Source organism: Triturus cristatus, chromosome 10 (genome assembly GCF_964204655.1).
Source record: "Triturus cristatus chromosome 10, aTriCri1.1, whole genome shotgun sequence".
Classification (NCBI taxonomy): domain Eukaryota; kingdom Metazoa; phylum Chordata; class Amphibia; order Caudata; family Salamandridae; genus Triturus; species Triturus cristatus.
This window is the reverse complement of record NC_140593.1, coordinates 847,187,962-847,201,602: the sequence shown is the minus strand read 5'-3', so window position 1 is coordinate 847,201,602 and position 13,641 is coordinate 847,187,962. Positions and strand designations below refer to the sequence as shown.

The 13,641-nt window shown below is 47.4% G+C and overlaps 22 non-coding genes across 22 annotated transcripts; all 22 read right to left on the bottom strand.

The window, feature by feature from the left end:
- Positions 1-73: 73 nt before the first annotated feature.
- Positions 74-145, bottom strand: TRNAP-AGG (transfer RNA proline (anticodon AGG)). The gene has a single exon. It is a non-coding gene; the product is annotated as a tRNA-Pro (tRNA).
- A 441-nt stretch (positions 146-586) lies between these two features.
- Positions 587-659, bottom strand: TRNAV-UAC (transfer RNA valine (anticodon UAC)). The gene has a single exon. It is a non-coding gene; the product is annotated as a tRNA-Val (tRNA).
- A 385-nt stretch (positions 660-1,044) lies between these two features.
- On the bottom strand, positions 1,045-1,116 carry TRNAP-CGG (transfer RNA proline (anticodon CGG)). Its single transcript has one exon. It is a non-coding gene; the product is annotated as a tRNA-Pro (tRNA).
- Positions 1,117-2,053: 937 nt separating this feature from the next.
- Positions 2,054-2,165, bottom strand: TRNAL-CAA (transfer RNA leucine (anticodon CAA)). The gene is made up of 2 exons: positions 2,128-2,165; positions 2,054-2,099 (listed from the first exon to the last, which is right to left on the bottom strand). It is a non-coding gene; the product is annotated as a tRNA-Leu (tRNA).
- A 288-nt stretch (positions 2,166-2,453) lies between these two features.
- Positions 2,454-2,526, bottom strand: TRNAV-AAC (transfer RNA valine (anticodon AAC)). Its single transcript has one exon. It is a non-coding gene; the product is annotated as a tRNA-Val (tRNA).
- Positions 2,527-2,912: 386 nt separating this feature from the next.
- On the bottom strand, positions 2,913-2,984 carry TRNAP-AGG (transfer RNA proline (anticodon AGG)). Its single transcript has one exon. It is a non-coding gene; the product is annotated as a tRNA-Pro (tRNA).
- A 441-nt stretch (positions 2,985-3,425) lies between these two features.
- TRNAV-UAC (transfer RNA valine (anticodon UAC)) lies at positions 3,426-3,498 on the bottom strand. The gene has a single exon. It is a non-coding gene; the product is annotated as a tRNA-Val (tRNA).
- Positions 3,499-3,883: 385 nt separating this feature from the next.
- TRNAP-CGG (transfer RNA proline (anticodon CGG)) lies at positions 3,884-3,955 on the bottom strand. Its single transcript has one exon. It is a non-coding gene; the product is annotated as a tRNA-Pro (tRNA).
- Positions 3,956-4,892: 937 nt separating this feature from the next.
- Positions 4,893-5,004, bottom strand: TRNAL-CAA (transfer RNA leucine (anticodon CAA)). Its single transcript has 2 exons — positions 4,967-5,004; positions 4,893-4,938 (listed from the first exon to the last, which is right to left on the bottom strand). It is a non-coding gene; the product is annotated as a tRNA-Leu (tRNA).
- A 288-nt stretch (positions 5,005-5,292) lies between these two features.
- Positions 5,293-5,365, bottom strand: TRNAV-AAC (transfer RNA valine (anticodon AAC)). Its single transcript has one exon. It is a non-coding gene; the product is annotated as a tRNA-Val (tRNA).
- A 387-nt stretch (positions 5,366-5,752) lies between these two features.
- On the bottom strand, positions 5,753-5,824 carry TRNAP-AGG (transfer RNA proline (anticodon AGG)). The gene has a single exon. It is a non-coding gene; the product is annotated as a tRNA-Pro (tRNA).
- Positions 5,825-6,265: 441 nt separating this feature from the next.
- Positions 6,266-6,338, bottom strand: TRNAV-UAC (transfer RNA valine (anticodon UAC)). The gene has a single exon. It is a non-coding gene; the product is annotated as a tRNA-Val (tRNA).
- Positions 6,339-6,723: 385 nt separating this feature from the next.
- Positions 6,724-6,795, bottom strand: TRNAP-CGG (transfer RNA proline (anticodon CGG)). The gene has a single exon. It is a non-coding gene; the product is annotated as a tRNA-Pro (tRNA).
- A 937-nt stretch (positions 6,796-7,732) lies between these two features.
- Positions 7,733-7,844, bottom strand: TRNAL-CAA (transfer RNA leucine (anticodon CAA)). The gene is made up of 2 exons: positions 7,807-7,844; positions 7,733-7,778 (listed from the first exon to the last, which is right to left on the bottom strand). It is a non-coding gene; the product is annotated as a tRNA-Leu (tRNA).
- Positions 7,845-8,578: 734 nt separating this feature from the next.
- On the bottom strand, positions 8,579-8,650 carry TRNAP-AGG (transfer RNA proline (anticodon AGG)). The gene has a single exon. It is a non-coding gene; the product is annotated as a tRNA-Pro (tRNA).
- A 441-nt stretch (positions 8,651-9,091) lies between these two features.
- TRNAV-UAC (transfer RNA valine (anticodon UAC)) lies at positions 9,092-9,164 on the bottom strand. The gene has a single exon. It is a non-coding gene; the product is annotated as a tRNA-Val (tRNA).
- Positions 9,165-9,549: 385 nt separating this feature from the next.
- On the bottom strand, positions 9,550-9,621 carry TRNAP-CGG (transfer RNA proline (anticodon CGG)). The gene has a single exon. It is a non-coding gene; the product is annotated as a tRNA-Pro (tRNA).
- Positions 9,622-10,558: 937 nt separating this feature from the next.
- On the bottom strand, positions 10,559-10,670 carry TRNAL-CAA (transfer RNA leucine (anticodon CAA)). The gene is made up of 2 exons: positions 10,633-10,670; positions 10,559-10,604 (listed from the first exon to the last, which is right to left on the bottom strand). It is a non-coding gene; the product is annotated as a tRNA-Leu (tRNA).
- Positions 10,671-11,404: 734 nt separating this feature from the next.
- TRNAP-AGG (transfer RNA proline (anticodon AGG)) lies at positions 11,405-11,476 on the bottom strand. The gene has a single exon. It is a non-coding gene; the product is annotated as a tRNA-Pro (tRNA).
- A 441-nt stretch (positions 11,477-11,917) lies between these two features.
- TRNAV-UAC (transfer RNA valine (anticodon UAC)) lies at positions 11,918-11,990 on the bottom strand. The gene has a single exon. It is a non-coding gene; the product is annotated as a tRNA-Val (tRNA).
- A 385-nt stretch (positions 11,991-12,375) lies between these two features.
- TRNAP-CGG (transfer RNA proline (anticodon CGG)) lies at positions 12,376-12,447 on the bottom strand. Its single transcript has one exon. It is a non-coding gene; the product is annotated as a tRNA-Pro (tRNA).
- Positions 12,448-13,384: 937 nt separating this feature from the next.
- On the bottom strand, positions 13,385-13,496 carry TRNAL-CAA (transfer RNA leucine (anticodon CAA)). The gene is made up of 2 exons: positions 13,459-13,496; positions 13,385-13,430 (listed from the first exon to the last, which is right to left on the bottom strand). It is a non-coding gene; the product is annotated as a tRNA-Leu (tRNA).
- Between the last annotated feature and the right edge of the window lie 145 nt (positions 13,497-13,641).

Genomic DNA, 13,641 nt, shown 5'->3' with positions numbered 1-13,641 from the left:
TGCGGCGAGTGTAATGAGAAATAGTCAGGCATTGTGAGTTTTGAGTAGGATTCGTATGTTTACCTCTGAAAAAGGGCTCGTCCGGGATTTGAACCCGGGACCTCTCGCACCCTAAGCGAGAATCATACCCCTAGACCAACGAGCCGAGGCACACAAGAGTCGCCTTTCGCACCGGCTCCGGGGGTTATTGGCAGCGAGTTAGTGAATGCTTCACCCAAAGCAAGCAACTGCACATGCTGCTCTCTTCTGCAATATGGTTGCTGTCTTTTCCATGGCCGTCATCGAACAAGAAATGAAAATGCCTCTATCCTTCAGACATTTTGTTTGTTCTAGGTGTATGCTCTCGGTGAGGTCAATAAAACCATTTCTGCTCTCATGCCTTGCTTTCATGAAGTAGGCCCAACCTTCAGTACACAAGGACGTGCAAACGAATAGCGCAAACTATCGTCACTTCTCTTTTTGAGCTGTCACTGATGCCCCTGGAGCACAGTACATCACGCTGGTGAGGGATAGACAGCTTCCATTATCTCAGCTTTCCTATAAGTTGAGAAAGTAAATGCAAACTGTGTGAAAAACAGAAAGCTGCTGTTTCTGCCCGGTCTCGAACCAGGGACCTTTCGCGTGTAAAGCGAACGTGATAACCACTACACTACAGAAACAGACACGCTTGCACGAATCTTCTTGGCATGTAGTGGGCTGGAATGCACAGACCAAGGGCCAATGTCCATGAAGCTCAAAGTTGGACCCTCCTTACCCGATCTCTTTCTTTGGAAGAAAGGAACGAGGACCACTTTTATTCCAAAAGGCGATTTTAAAACCATACCTGAAATCACACTAGAAAAACACTTTGCATTTAATTTTCCTACACTGATGGTCCACCCCAGAAAAGCAGTTGCAAAGAAGTCCGGCACTGAAATTCTATACGCCAAAAGTGGGAAATAGCGTAGAGGGAAAGGAACTTTCTCACCATACACGGCGTCTTATAGCATTGAAAAGAAGAAATGGCCCTATATAATAAGCAGCCTAAAAATAATTCCACAGCATGGGCTCGTCCGGGATTTGAACCCGGGACCTCTCGCACCCGAAGCGAGAATCATACCCCTAGACCAACGAGCCTGATTCCCCAGTCGGCATTTTAAGCAATTTCTGATGCGTCTTTCAGAAACAAAGCAGGGCTATTTGGCTGCTCTCTCTCTATGTGAACCACACAAAGTCATGTTTTCTCTCAAGGTGTTGTTTTTTTCACTCTTGCAAGGAAGGGATCAGTCGATATCCTAGCTGCCAGAGAGCAGAAAAAAGGCGCTGATGAGAACTGCAGGCACTTTCTGGCACTTGTACTCCTCTGCAAGTCCTGGACACTTACCCCATAGACTTCCACCCCAGATGCAAGGGAGGGCCTGCCAATTCTTGCTCCTAAGACAGAGGCATTTGATTCTTGGATTCAAACACGCTCACTCAGCGCTCGATCAGGCTCGATCAGGCGAGATTTATATGAGTGGCTCGCAGGACTGAAACACTCACCTGGGAGCCCCAGGGTGGCTGAATTCCCAGTATGGCCATTGTTGGGCAAATCACCTCCTTTCCTCCTGCCTCAATCTAGAATTGGCTGCAAATCACAAGATAGAGTTCAATGTCCGTGTGTACTGCCTACTCCCAGCTACCTCTCTGTCTTCCTTATGTAAATTAAAATTCGCAAGGGGGGACCAATGACAATCTGCTCCTCCCACATAACCAGGAAGCCCTGTTGAACATGTCTGCCTGTGTTGTTGCAGGGACAGTGCCTTCTCCGCCCAAAAGGTGGCAGGAGAGCCTCACAACAAAGATGGGATCAACTGCTTAATGAGAAACCAGCACGGCAGTTTGTGTGATGGAGTGCAAATTTAACGGAAGGTGTGCCTGAGGTGTCCCTTCCAGGAATACATGGAATTGTGATTGAGGGACCAGCCTGATCGTTGGTGGATTTCTCGTCATATGTTACAGGTCCGTGCAAAGATTGTGGTGTGTGGGGAATGCACTGCAAAAAACAGGACGATTTAAGGGTGTAAAAGAAACCTGTCAGAAGTGGGATTTGAACCCACGCCTCCATGAGGAGACCAGAAGTCTCAGTTGCACTGAAGATCAAGCTCTCTTGAGTCTGGCGCCTTAGACCACTCGGCCATCCTGACAGCCCTGGGTGTGCACAGATCTGACTCTTCTGACTGCACCTGCCAATGTTTGCACTTACAACGTTCACAGCAATGTCACAAGTGTAAAGACCCCACAATACAACATGGCATGACAAAAAAAAAGCTAGGCACAAGAGCGACCACTGATGGATGCGGATTAATTTGTTTCGTCTTGCAAAAGTAAAGGAAGTTTCCCACGGCTCGCTGGGTTCAAGGACCGCCTCTTCTTAAGCTTGCATTGAGATAATAAGGTTTTAGAGGGTGCACATAAAAGCAGCTCATGCACAGTGTTTCTGCCCGGTCTCAAACCGGGGACCTTTCGCGTGTTAGGCGAACGTGATGACCACTACACTACAGAAACTCACTTGCTGTGTTTTACTGTTAGAGCAAGGTTCCTCTCAAGGATTCTCTCTACTTCTATTCTGCTGTATCAGCAGCCACTCAGAAAGCGAGGAGCAAGTGTGAAAACTGCAGAGATATCAGCCAACATGCTTGCAATTAGACGTATTAAAAATTGACTTATGCAGGCATCGACAGACAAATATCTGATGCCTAAATGCCAGCAAGTACACCTTGGGAAAGCATCACCTGGGACACACACAGACTAAGCATGAAGGCAGAAAAAGCATGGTGATCCATGTTTCTTCTGAGGTTCAAAATATTTTGTGCAACAATGCGGCGAGTGTAATGAGAAATAGTCAGGCATTGTGAGTTTTGAGTAGGATTCGTATGTTTACCTCTGAAAAAGGGCTCGTCCGGGATTTGAACCCGGGACCTCTCGCACCCTAAGCGAGAATCATACCCCTAGACCAACGAGCCGAGGCACACAAGAGTCGCCTTTCGCACCGGCTCCGGGGGTTATTGGCAGCGAGTTAGTGAATGCTTCACCCAAAGCAAGCAACTGCACATGCTGCTCTCTTCTGCAATATGGTTGCTGTCTTTTCCATGGCCGTCATCGAACAAGAAATGAAAATGCCTCTATCCTTCAGACATTTTGTTTGTTCTAGGTGTATGCTCTCGGTGAGGTCAATAAAACCATTTCTGCTCTCATGCCTTGCTTTCATGAAGTAGGCCCAACCTTCAGTACACAAGGACGTGCAAACGAATAGCGCAAACTATCGTCACTTCTCTTTTTGAGCTGTCACTGATGCCCCTGGAGCACAGTACATCACGCTGGTGAGGGATAGACAGCTTCCATTATCTCAGCTTTCCTATAAGTTGAGAAAGTAAATGCAAACTGTGTGAAAAACAGAAAGCTGCTGTTTCTGCCCGGTCTCGAACCAGGGACCTTTCGCGTGTAAAGCGAACGTGATAACCACTACACTACAGAAACAGACACGCTTGCACGAATCTTCTTGGCATGTAGTGGGCTGGAATGCACAGACCAAGGGCCAATGTCCATGAAGCTCAAAGTTGGACCCTCCTTACCCGATCTCTTTCTTTGGAAGAAAGGAACGAGGACCACTTTTATTCCAAAAGGCGATTTTAAAACCATACCTGAAATCACACTAGAAAAACACTTTGCATTTAATTTTCCTACACTGATGGTCCACCCCAGAAAAGCAGTTGCAAAGAAGTCCGGCACTGAAATTCTATACGCCAAAAGTGGGAAATAGCGTAGAGGGAAAGGAACTTTCTCACCATACACGGCGTCTTATAGCATTGAAAAGAAGAAATGGCCCTATATAATAAGCAGCCTAAAAATAATTCCACAGCATGGGCTCGTCCGGGATTTGAACCCGGGACCTCTCGCACCCGAAGCGAGAATCATACCCCTAGACCAACGAGCCTGATTCCCCAGTCGGCATTTTAAGCAATTTCTGATGCGTCTTTCAGAAACAAAGCAGGGCTATTTGGCTGCTCTCTCTCTATGTGAACCACACAAAGTCATGTTTTCTCTCAAGGTGTTGTTTTTTTCACTCTTGCAAGGAAGGGATCAGTCGATATCCTAGCTGCCAGAGAGCAGAAAAAAGGCGCTGATGAGAACTGCAGGCACTTTCTGGCACTTGTACTCCTCTGCAAGTCCTGGACACTTACCCCATAGACTTCCACCCCAGATGCAAGGGAGGGCCTGCCAATTCTTGCTCCTAAGACAGAGGCATTTGATTCTTGGATTCAAACACGCTCACTCAGCGCTCGATCAGGCTCGATCAGGCGAGATTTATATGAGTGGCTCGCAGGACTGAAACACTCACCTGGGAGCCCCAGGGTGGCTGAATTCCCAGTATGGCCATTGTTGGGCAAATCACCTCCTTTCCTCCTGCCTCAATCTAGAATTGGCTGCAAATCACAAGATAGAGTTCAATGTCCGTGTGTACTGCCTACTCCCAGCTACCTCTCTGTCTTCCTTATGTAAATTAAAATTCGCAAGGGGGGACCAATGACAATCTGCTCCTCCCACATAACCAGGAAGCCCTGTTGAACATGTCTGCCTGTGTTGTTGCAGGGACAGTGCCTTCTCCGCCCAAAAGGTGGCAGGAGAGCCTCACAACAAAGATGGGATCAACTGCTTAATGAGAAACCAGCACGGCAGTTTGTGTGATGGAGTGCAAATTTAACGGAAGGTGTGCCTGAGGTGTCCCTTCCAGGAATACATGGAATTGTGATTGAGGGACCAGCCTGATCGTTGGTGGATTTCTCGTCATATGTTACAGGTCCGTGCAAAGATTGTGGTGTGTGGGGAATGCACTGCAAAAAACAGGACGATTTAAGGGTGTAAAAGAAACCTGTCAGAAGTGGGATTTGAACCCACGCCTCCATGAGGAGACCAGAAGTCTCAGTTGCACTGAAGATCAAGCTCTCTTGAGTCTGGCGCCTTAGACCACTCGGCCATCCTGACAGCCCTGGGTGTGCACAGATCTGACTCTTCTGACTGCACCTGCCAATGTTTGCACTTACAACGTTCACAGCAATGTCACAAGTGTAAAGACCCCACAATACAACATGGCATGACAAAAAAAAAGCTAGGCACAAGAGCGACCACTGATGGATGCGGATTAATTTGTTTCGTCTTGCAAAAGTAAAGGAAGTTTCCCACGGCTCGCTGGGTTCAAGGACCGCCTCTTCTTAAGCTTGCATTGAGATAATAAGGTTTTAGAGGGTGCACATAAAAGCAGCTCATGCACAGTGTTTCTGCCCGGTCTCGAACCGGGGACCTTTCGCGTGTTAGGCGAACGTGATGACCACTACACTACAGAAACTCACTTGCTGTGTTTTACTGTTAGAGCAAGGTTCCTCTCAAGGATTCTCTCTACTTCTATTCTGCTGTATCAGCAGCCACTCAGAAAGCGAGGAGCAAGTGTGAAAACTGCAGAGATATCAGCCAACATGCTTGCAATTAGACGTATTAAAAATTGACTTATGCAGGCATCGACAGACAAATATCTGATGCCTAAATGCCAGCAAGTACACCTTGGGAAAGCATCACCTGGGACACACACAGACTAAGCATGAAGGCAGAAAAAGCATGGTGATCCATGTTTCTTCTGAGGTTCAAAATATTTTGTGCAACAATGCGGCGAGTGTAATGAGAAATAGTCAGGCATTGTGAGTTTTGAGTAGGATTCGTATGTTTACCTCTGAAAAAAGGGCTCGTCCGGGATTTGAACCCGGGACCTCTCGCACCCTAAGCGAGAATCATACCCCTAGACCAACGAGCCGAGTCACACAAGAGTCGCCTTTCGCACCGGCTCCGGGGGTTATTGGCAGCGAGTTAGTGAATGCTTCACCCAAAGCAAGCAACTGCACATGCTGCTCTCTTCTGCAATATGGTTGCTGTCTTTTCCATGGCCGTCATCGAACAAGAAATGAAAATGCCTCTATCCTTCAGACATTTTGTTTGTTCTAGGTGTATGCTCTCGGTGAGGTCAATAAAACCATTTCTGCTCTCATGCCTTGCTTTCATGAAGTAGGCCCAACCTTCAGTACACAAGGACGTGCAAACGAATAGCGCAAACTATCGTCACTTCTCTTTTTGAGCTGTCACTGATGCCCCTGGAGCACAGTACATCACGCTGGTGAGGGATAGACAGCTTCCATTATCTCAGCTTTCCTATAAGTTGAGAGAGTAAATGCAAACTGTGTGAAAAACAGAAAGCTGCTGTTTCTGCCCGGTCTCGAACCAGGGACCTTTCGCGTGTAAAGCGAACGTGATAACCACTACACTACAGAAACAGACACGCTTGCACGAATCTTCTTGGCATGTAGTGGGCTGGAATGCACAGACCAAGGGCCAATGTCCATGAAGCTCAAAGTTGGACCCTCCTTACCCGATCTCTTTCTTTGGAAGAAAGGAACGAGGACCACTTTTATTCCAAAAGGCGATTTTAAAACCATACCTGAAATCACACTAGAAAAACACTTTGCATTTAATTTTCCTACACTGATGGTCCACCCCAGAAAAGCAGTTGCAAAGAAGTCCGGCACTGAAATTCTATACGCCAAAAGTGGGAAATAGCGTAGAGGGAAAGGAACTTTCTCACCATACACGGCGTCTTATAGCATTGAAAAGAAGAAATGGCCCTATATAATAAGCAGCCTAAAAATAATTCCACAGCATGGGCTCGTCCGGGATTTGAACCCGGGACCTCTCGCACCCGAAGCGGGAATCATACCCCTAGACCAACGAGCCTGATTCCCCAGTCGGCATTTTAAGCAATTTCTGATGCGTCTTTCAGAAACAAAGCAGGGCTATTTGGCTGCTCTCTCTCTATGTGAACCACACAAAGTCATGTTTTCTCTCAAGGTGTTGTTTTTTTCACTCTTGCAAGGAAGGGATCAGTCGATATCCTAGCTGCCAGAGAGCAGAAAAAAGGCGCTGATGAGAACTGCAGGCACTTTCTGGCACTTGTACTCCTCTGCAAGTCCTGGACACTTACCCCATAGACTTCCACCCCAGATGCAAGGGAGGGCCTGCCAATTCTTGCTCCTAAGACAGAGGCATTTGATTCTTGGATTCAAACACGCTCACTCAGCGCTCGATCAGGCTCGATCAGGCGAGATTTATATGAGTGGCTCGCAGGACTGAAACACTCACCTGGGAGCCCCAGGGTGGCTGAATTCCCAGTATGGCCATTGTTGGGCAAATCACCTGCTTTCCTCCTGCCTCAATCTAGAATTGGCTGCAAATCACAAGATAGAGTTCAATGTCCGTGTGTACTGCCTACTCCCAGCTACCTCTCTGTCTTCCTTATGTAAATTAAAATTCGCAAGGGGGGACCAATGACAATCTGCTCCTCCCACATAACCAGGAAGCCCTGTTGAACATGTCTGCCTGTGTTGTTGCAGGGACAGTGCCTTCTCCGCCCAAAAGGTGGCAGGAGAGCCTCACAACAAAGATGGGATCAACTGCTTAATGAGAAACCAGCACGGCAGTTTGTGTGATGGAGTGCAAATTTAACGGAAGGTGTGCCTGAGGTGTCCCTTCCAGGAATACATGGAATTGTGATTGAGGGACCAGCCTGATCGTTGGTGGATTTCTCGTCATATGTTACAGGTCCGTGCAAAGATTGTGGTGTGTGGGGAATGCACTGCAAAAAACAGGACGATTTAAGGGTGTAAAAGAAACCTGTCAGAAGTGGGATTTGAACCCACGCCTCCATGAGGAGACCAGAAGTCTCAGTTGCACTGAAGATCAAGCTCTCTTGAGTCTGGCGCCTTAGACCACTCGGCCATCCTGACAGCCCTGGGTGTGCACAGATCTGACTCTTCTGACTGCACCTGCCAATGTTTGCACTTACAACGTTCACAGCAATGTCACAAGTGTAAAGACCCCACAATACAACATGGCATGACAAAAAAAAAGCTAGGCACAAGAGCGACCACTGATGGATGCGGATTAATTTGTTTCGTCTTGCAAAAGTAAAGGAAGTTTCCCACGGCTCGCTGGGTTCAAGGACCGCCTCTTCTTAAGCTTGCATTGAGATAATAAGGTTTTAGAGGGTGCACATAAAAGCAGCTCATGCACAGTCTCGAACCGGGGACCATTCACGTGTTAGGCGAACGTGATGACCACTACACTACAGAAACTCACTTGCTGTGTTTTACTGTTAGAGCAAGGTTCCTCTCAAGGATTCTCTCTACTTCTATTCTGCTGTATCAGCAGCCACTCAGAAAGCGAGGAGCAAGTGTGAAAACTGCAGAGATATCAGCCAACATGCTTGCAATTAGACGTATTAAAAATTGACTTATGCAGGCATCGACAGACAAATATCTGATGCCTAAATGCCAGCAAGTACACCTTGGGAAAGCATCACCTGGGACACACACAGACTAAGCATGAAGGCAGAAAAAGCATGGTGATCCATGTTTCTTCTGAGGTTCAAAATATTTTGTGCAACAATGCGGCGAGTGTAATGAGAAATAGTCAGGCATTGTGAGTTTTGAGTAGGATTCGTATGTTTACCTCTGAAAAAGGGCTCGTCCGGGATTTGAACCCGGGACCTCTCGCACCCTAAGCGAGAATCATACCCCTAGACCAACGAGCCGAGGCACACAAGAGTCGCCTTTCGCACCGGCTCCGGGGGTTATTGGCAGCGAGTTAGTGAATGCTTCACCCAAAGCAAGCAACTGCACATGCTGCTCTCTTCTGCAATATGGTTGCTGTCTTTTCCATGGCCGTCATCGAACAAGAAATGAAAATGCCTCTATCCTTCAGACATTTTGTTTGTTCTAGGTGTATGCTCTCGGTGAGGTCAATAAAACCATTTCTGCTCTCATGCCTTGCTTTCATGAAGTAGGCCCAACCTTCAGTACACAAGGACGTGCAAACGAATAGCGCAAACTATCGTCACTTCTCTTTTTGAGCTGTCACTGATGCCCCTGGAGCACAGTACATCACGCTGGTGAGGGATAGACAGCTTCCATTATCTCAGCTTTCCTATAAGTTGAGAAAGTAAATGCAAACTGTGTGAAAAACAGAAAGCTGCTGTTTCTGCCCGGTCTCGAACCAGGGACCTTTCGCGTGTAAAGCGAACGTGATAACCACTACACTACAGAAACAGACACGCTTGCACGAATCTTCTTGGCATGTAGTGGGCTGGAATGCACAGACCAAGGGCCAATGTCCATGAAGCTCAAAGTTGGACCCTCCTTACCCGATCTCTTTCTTTGGAAGAAAGGAACGAGGACCACTTTTATTCCAAAAGGCGATTTTAAAACCATACCTGAAATCACACTAGAAAAACACTTTGCATTTAATTTTCCTACACTGATGGTCCACCCCAGAAAAGCAGTTGCAAAGAAGTCCGGCACTGAAATTCTATACGCCAAAAGTGGGAAATAGCGTAGAGGGAAAGGAACTTTCTCACCATACACGGCGTCTTATAGCATTGAAAAGAAGAAATGGCCCTATATAATAAGCAGCCTAAAAATAATTCCACAGCATGGGCTCGTCCGGGATTTGAACCCGGGACCTCTCGCACCCGAAGCGAGAATCATACCCCTAGACCAACGAGCCTGATTCCCCAGTCGGCATTTTAAGCAATTTCTGATGCGTCTTTCAGAAACAAAGCAGGGCTATTTGGCTGCTCTCTCTCTATGTGAACCACACAAAGTCATGTTTTCTCTCAAGGTGTTGTTTTTTTCACTCTTGCAAGGAAGGGATCAGTCGATATCCTAGCTGCCAGAGAGCAGAAAAAAGGCGCTGATGAGAACTGCAGGCACTTTCTGGCACTTGTACTCCTCTGCAAGTCCTGGACACTTACCCCATAGACTTCCACCCCAGATGCAAGGGAGGGCCTGCCAATTCTTGCTCCTAAGACAGAGGCATTTGATTCTTGGATTCAAACACGCTCACTCAGCGCTCGATCAGGCTCGATCAGGCGAGATTTATATGAGTGGCTCGCAGGACTGAAACACTCACCTGGGAGCCCCAGGGTGGCTGAATTCCCAGTATGGCCATTGTTGGGCAAATCACCTCCTTTCCTCCTGCCTCAATCTAGAATTGGCTGCAAATCACAAGATAGAGTTCAATGTCCGTGTGTACTGCCTACTCCCAGCTACCTCTCTGTCTTCCTTATGTAAATTAAAATTCGCAAGGGGGGACCAATGACAATCTGCTCCTCCCACATAACCAGGAAGCCCTGTTGAACATGTCTGCCTGTGTTGTTGCAGGGACAGTGCCTTCTCCGCCCAAAAGGTGGCAGGAGAGCCTCACAACAAAGATGGGATCAACTGCTTAATGAGAAACCAGCACGGCAGTTTGTGTGATGGAGTGCAAATTTAACGGAAGGTGTGCCTGAGGTGTCCCTTCCAGGAATACATGGAATTGTGATTGAGGGACCAGCCTGATCGTTGGTGGATTTCTCGTCATATGTTACAGGTCCGTGCATAGATTGTGGTGTGTGGGGAATGCACTGCAAAAAACAGGACGATTTAAGGGTGTAAAAGAAACCTGTCAGAAGTGGGATTTGAACCCACGCCTCCATGAGGAGACCAGAAGTCTCAGTTGCACTGAAGATCAAGCTCTCTTGAGTCTGGCGCCTTAGACCACTCGGCCATCCTGACAGCCCTGGGTGTGCACAGATCTGACTCTTCTGACTGCACCTGCCAATGTTTGCACTTACAACGTTCACAGCAATGTCACAAGTGTAAAGACCCCACAATACAACATGGCATGACAAAAAAAAAGCTAGGCACAAGAGCGACCACTGATGGATGCGGATTAATTTGTTTCGTCTTGCAAAAGTAAAGGAAGTTTCCCACGGCTCGCTGGGTTCAAGGACCGCCTCTTCTTAAGCTTGCATTGAGATAATAAGGTTTTAGAGGGTGCACATAAAAGCAGCTCATGCACAGTCTCGAACCGGGGACCATTCACGTGTTAGGCGAACGTGATGACCACTACACTACAGAAACTCACTTGCTGTGTTTTACTGTTAGAGCAAGGTTCCTCTCAAGGATTCTCTCTACTTCTATTCTGCTGTATCAGCAGCCACTCAGAAAGCGAGGAGCAAGTGTGAAAACTGCAGAGATATCAGCCAACATGCTTGCAATTAGACGTATTAAAAATTGACTTATGCAGGCATCGACAGACAAATATCTGATGCCTAAATGCCAGCAAGTACACCTTGGGAAAGCATCACCTGGGACACACACAGACTAAGCATGAAGGCAGAAAAAGCATGGTGATCCATGTTTCTTCTGAGGTTCAAAATATTTTGTGCAACAATGCGGCGAGTGTAATGAGAAATAGTCAGGCATTGTGAGTTTTGAGTAGGATTCGTATGTTTACCTCTGAAAAAGGGCTCGTCCGGGATTTGAACCCGGGACCTCTCGCACCCTAAGCGAGAATCATACCCCTAGACCAACGAGCCGAGGCACACAAGAGTCGCCTTTCGCACCGGCTCCGGGGGTTATTGGCAGCGAGTTAGTGAATGCTTCACCCAAAGCAAGCAACTGCACATGCTGCTCTCTTCTGCAATATGGTTGCTGTCTTTTCCATGGCCGTCATCGAACAAGAAATGAAAATGCCTCTATCCTTCAGACATTTTGTTTGTTCTAGGTGTATGCTCTCGGTGAGGTCAATAAAACCATTTCTGCTCTCATGCCTTGCTTTCATGAAGTAGGCCCAACCTTCAGTACACAAGGACGTGCAAACGAATAGCGCAAACTATCGTCACTTCTCTTTTTGAGCTGTCACTGATGCCCCTGGAGCACAGTACATCACGCTGGTGAGGGATAGACAGCTTCCATTATCTCAGCTTTCCTATAAGTTGAGAAAGTAAATGCAAACTGTGTGAAAAACAGAAAGCTGCTGTTTCTGCCCGGTCTCGAACCAGGGACCTTTCGCGTGTAAAGCGAACGTGATAACCACTACACTACAGAAACAGACACGCTTGCACGAATCTTCTTGGCATGTAGTGGGCTGGAATGCACAGACCAAGGGCCAATGTCCATGAAGCTCAAAGTTGGACCCTCCTTACCCGATCTCTTTCTTTGGAAGAAAGGAACGAGGACCACTTTTATTCCAAAAGGCGATTTTAAAACCATACCTGAAATCACACTAGAAAAACACTTTGCATTTAATTTTCCTACACTGATGGTCCACCCCAGAAAAGCAGTTGCAAAGAAGTCCGGCACTGAAATTCTATACGCCAAAAGTGGGAAATAGCGTAGAGGGAAAGGAACTTTCTCACCATACACGGCGTCTTATAGCATTGAAAAGAAGAAATGGCCCTATATAATAAGCAGCCTAAAAATAATTCCACAGCATGGGCTCGTCCGGGATTTGAACCCGGGACCTCTCGCACCCGAAGCGAGAATCATACCCCTAGACCAACGAGCCTGATTCCCCAGTCGGCATTTTAAGCAATTTCTGATGCGTCTTTCAGAAACAAAGCAGGGCTATTTGGCTGCTCTCTCTCTATGTGAACCACACAAAGTCATGTTTTCTCTCAAGGTGTTGTTTTTTTCACTCTTGCAAGGAAGGGATCAGTCGATATCCTAGCTGCCAGAGAGCAGAAAAAAGGCGCTGATGAGAACTGCAGGCACTTTCTGGCACTTGTACTCCTCTGCAAGTCCTGGACACTTACCCCATAGACTTCCACCCCAGATGCAAGGGAGGGCCTGCCAATTCTTGCTCCTAAGACAGAGGCATTTGATTCTTGGATTCAAACACGCTCACTCAGCGCTCGATCAGGCTCGATCAGGCGAGATTTATATGAGTGGCTCGCAGGACTGAAACACTCACCTGGGAGCCCCAGGGTGGCTGAATTCCCAGTATGGCCATTGTTGGGCAAATCACCTCCTTTCCTCCTGCCTCAATCTAGAATTGGCTGCAAATCACAAGATAGAGTTCAATGTCCGTGTGTACTGCCTACTCCCAGCTACCTCTCTGTCTTCCTTATGTAAATTAAAATTCGCAAGGGGGGACCAATGACAATCTGCTCCTCCCACATAACCAGGAAGCCCTGTTGAACATGTCTGCCTGTGTTGTTGCAGGGACAGTGCCTTCTCCGCCCAAAAGGTGGCAGGAGAGCCTCACAACAAAGATGGGATCAACTGCTTAATGAGAAACCAGCACGGCAGTTTGTGTGATGGAGTGCAAATTTAACGGAAGGTGTGCCTGAGGTGTCCCTTCCAGGAATACATGGAATTGTGATTGAGGGACCAGCCTGATCGTTGGTGGATTTCTCGTCATATGTTACAGGTCCGTGCAAAGATTGTGGTGTGTGGGGAATGCACTGCAAAAAACAGGACGATTTAAGGGTGTAAAAGAAACCTGTCAGAAGTGGGATTTGAACCCACGCCTCCATGAGGAGACCAGAAGTCTCAGTTGCACTGAAGATCAAGCTCTCTTGAGTCTGGCGCCTTAGACCACTCGGCCATCCTGACAGCCCTGGGTGTGCACAGATCTGACTCTTCTGACTGCACCTGCCAATGTTTGCACTTACAACGTTCACAGCAATGTCACAAGTGTAAAGACCCCACAATACAACATGGCATGACAAAAAAAAAGCTAGGCACAAGAGCGACCACT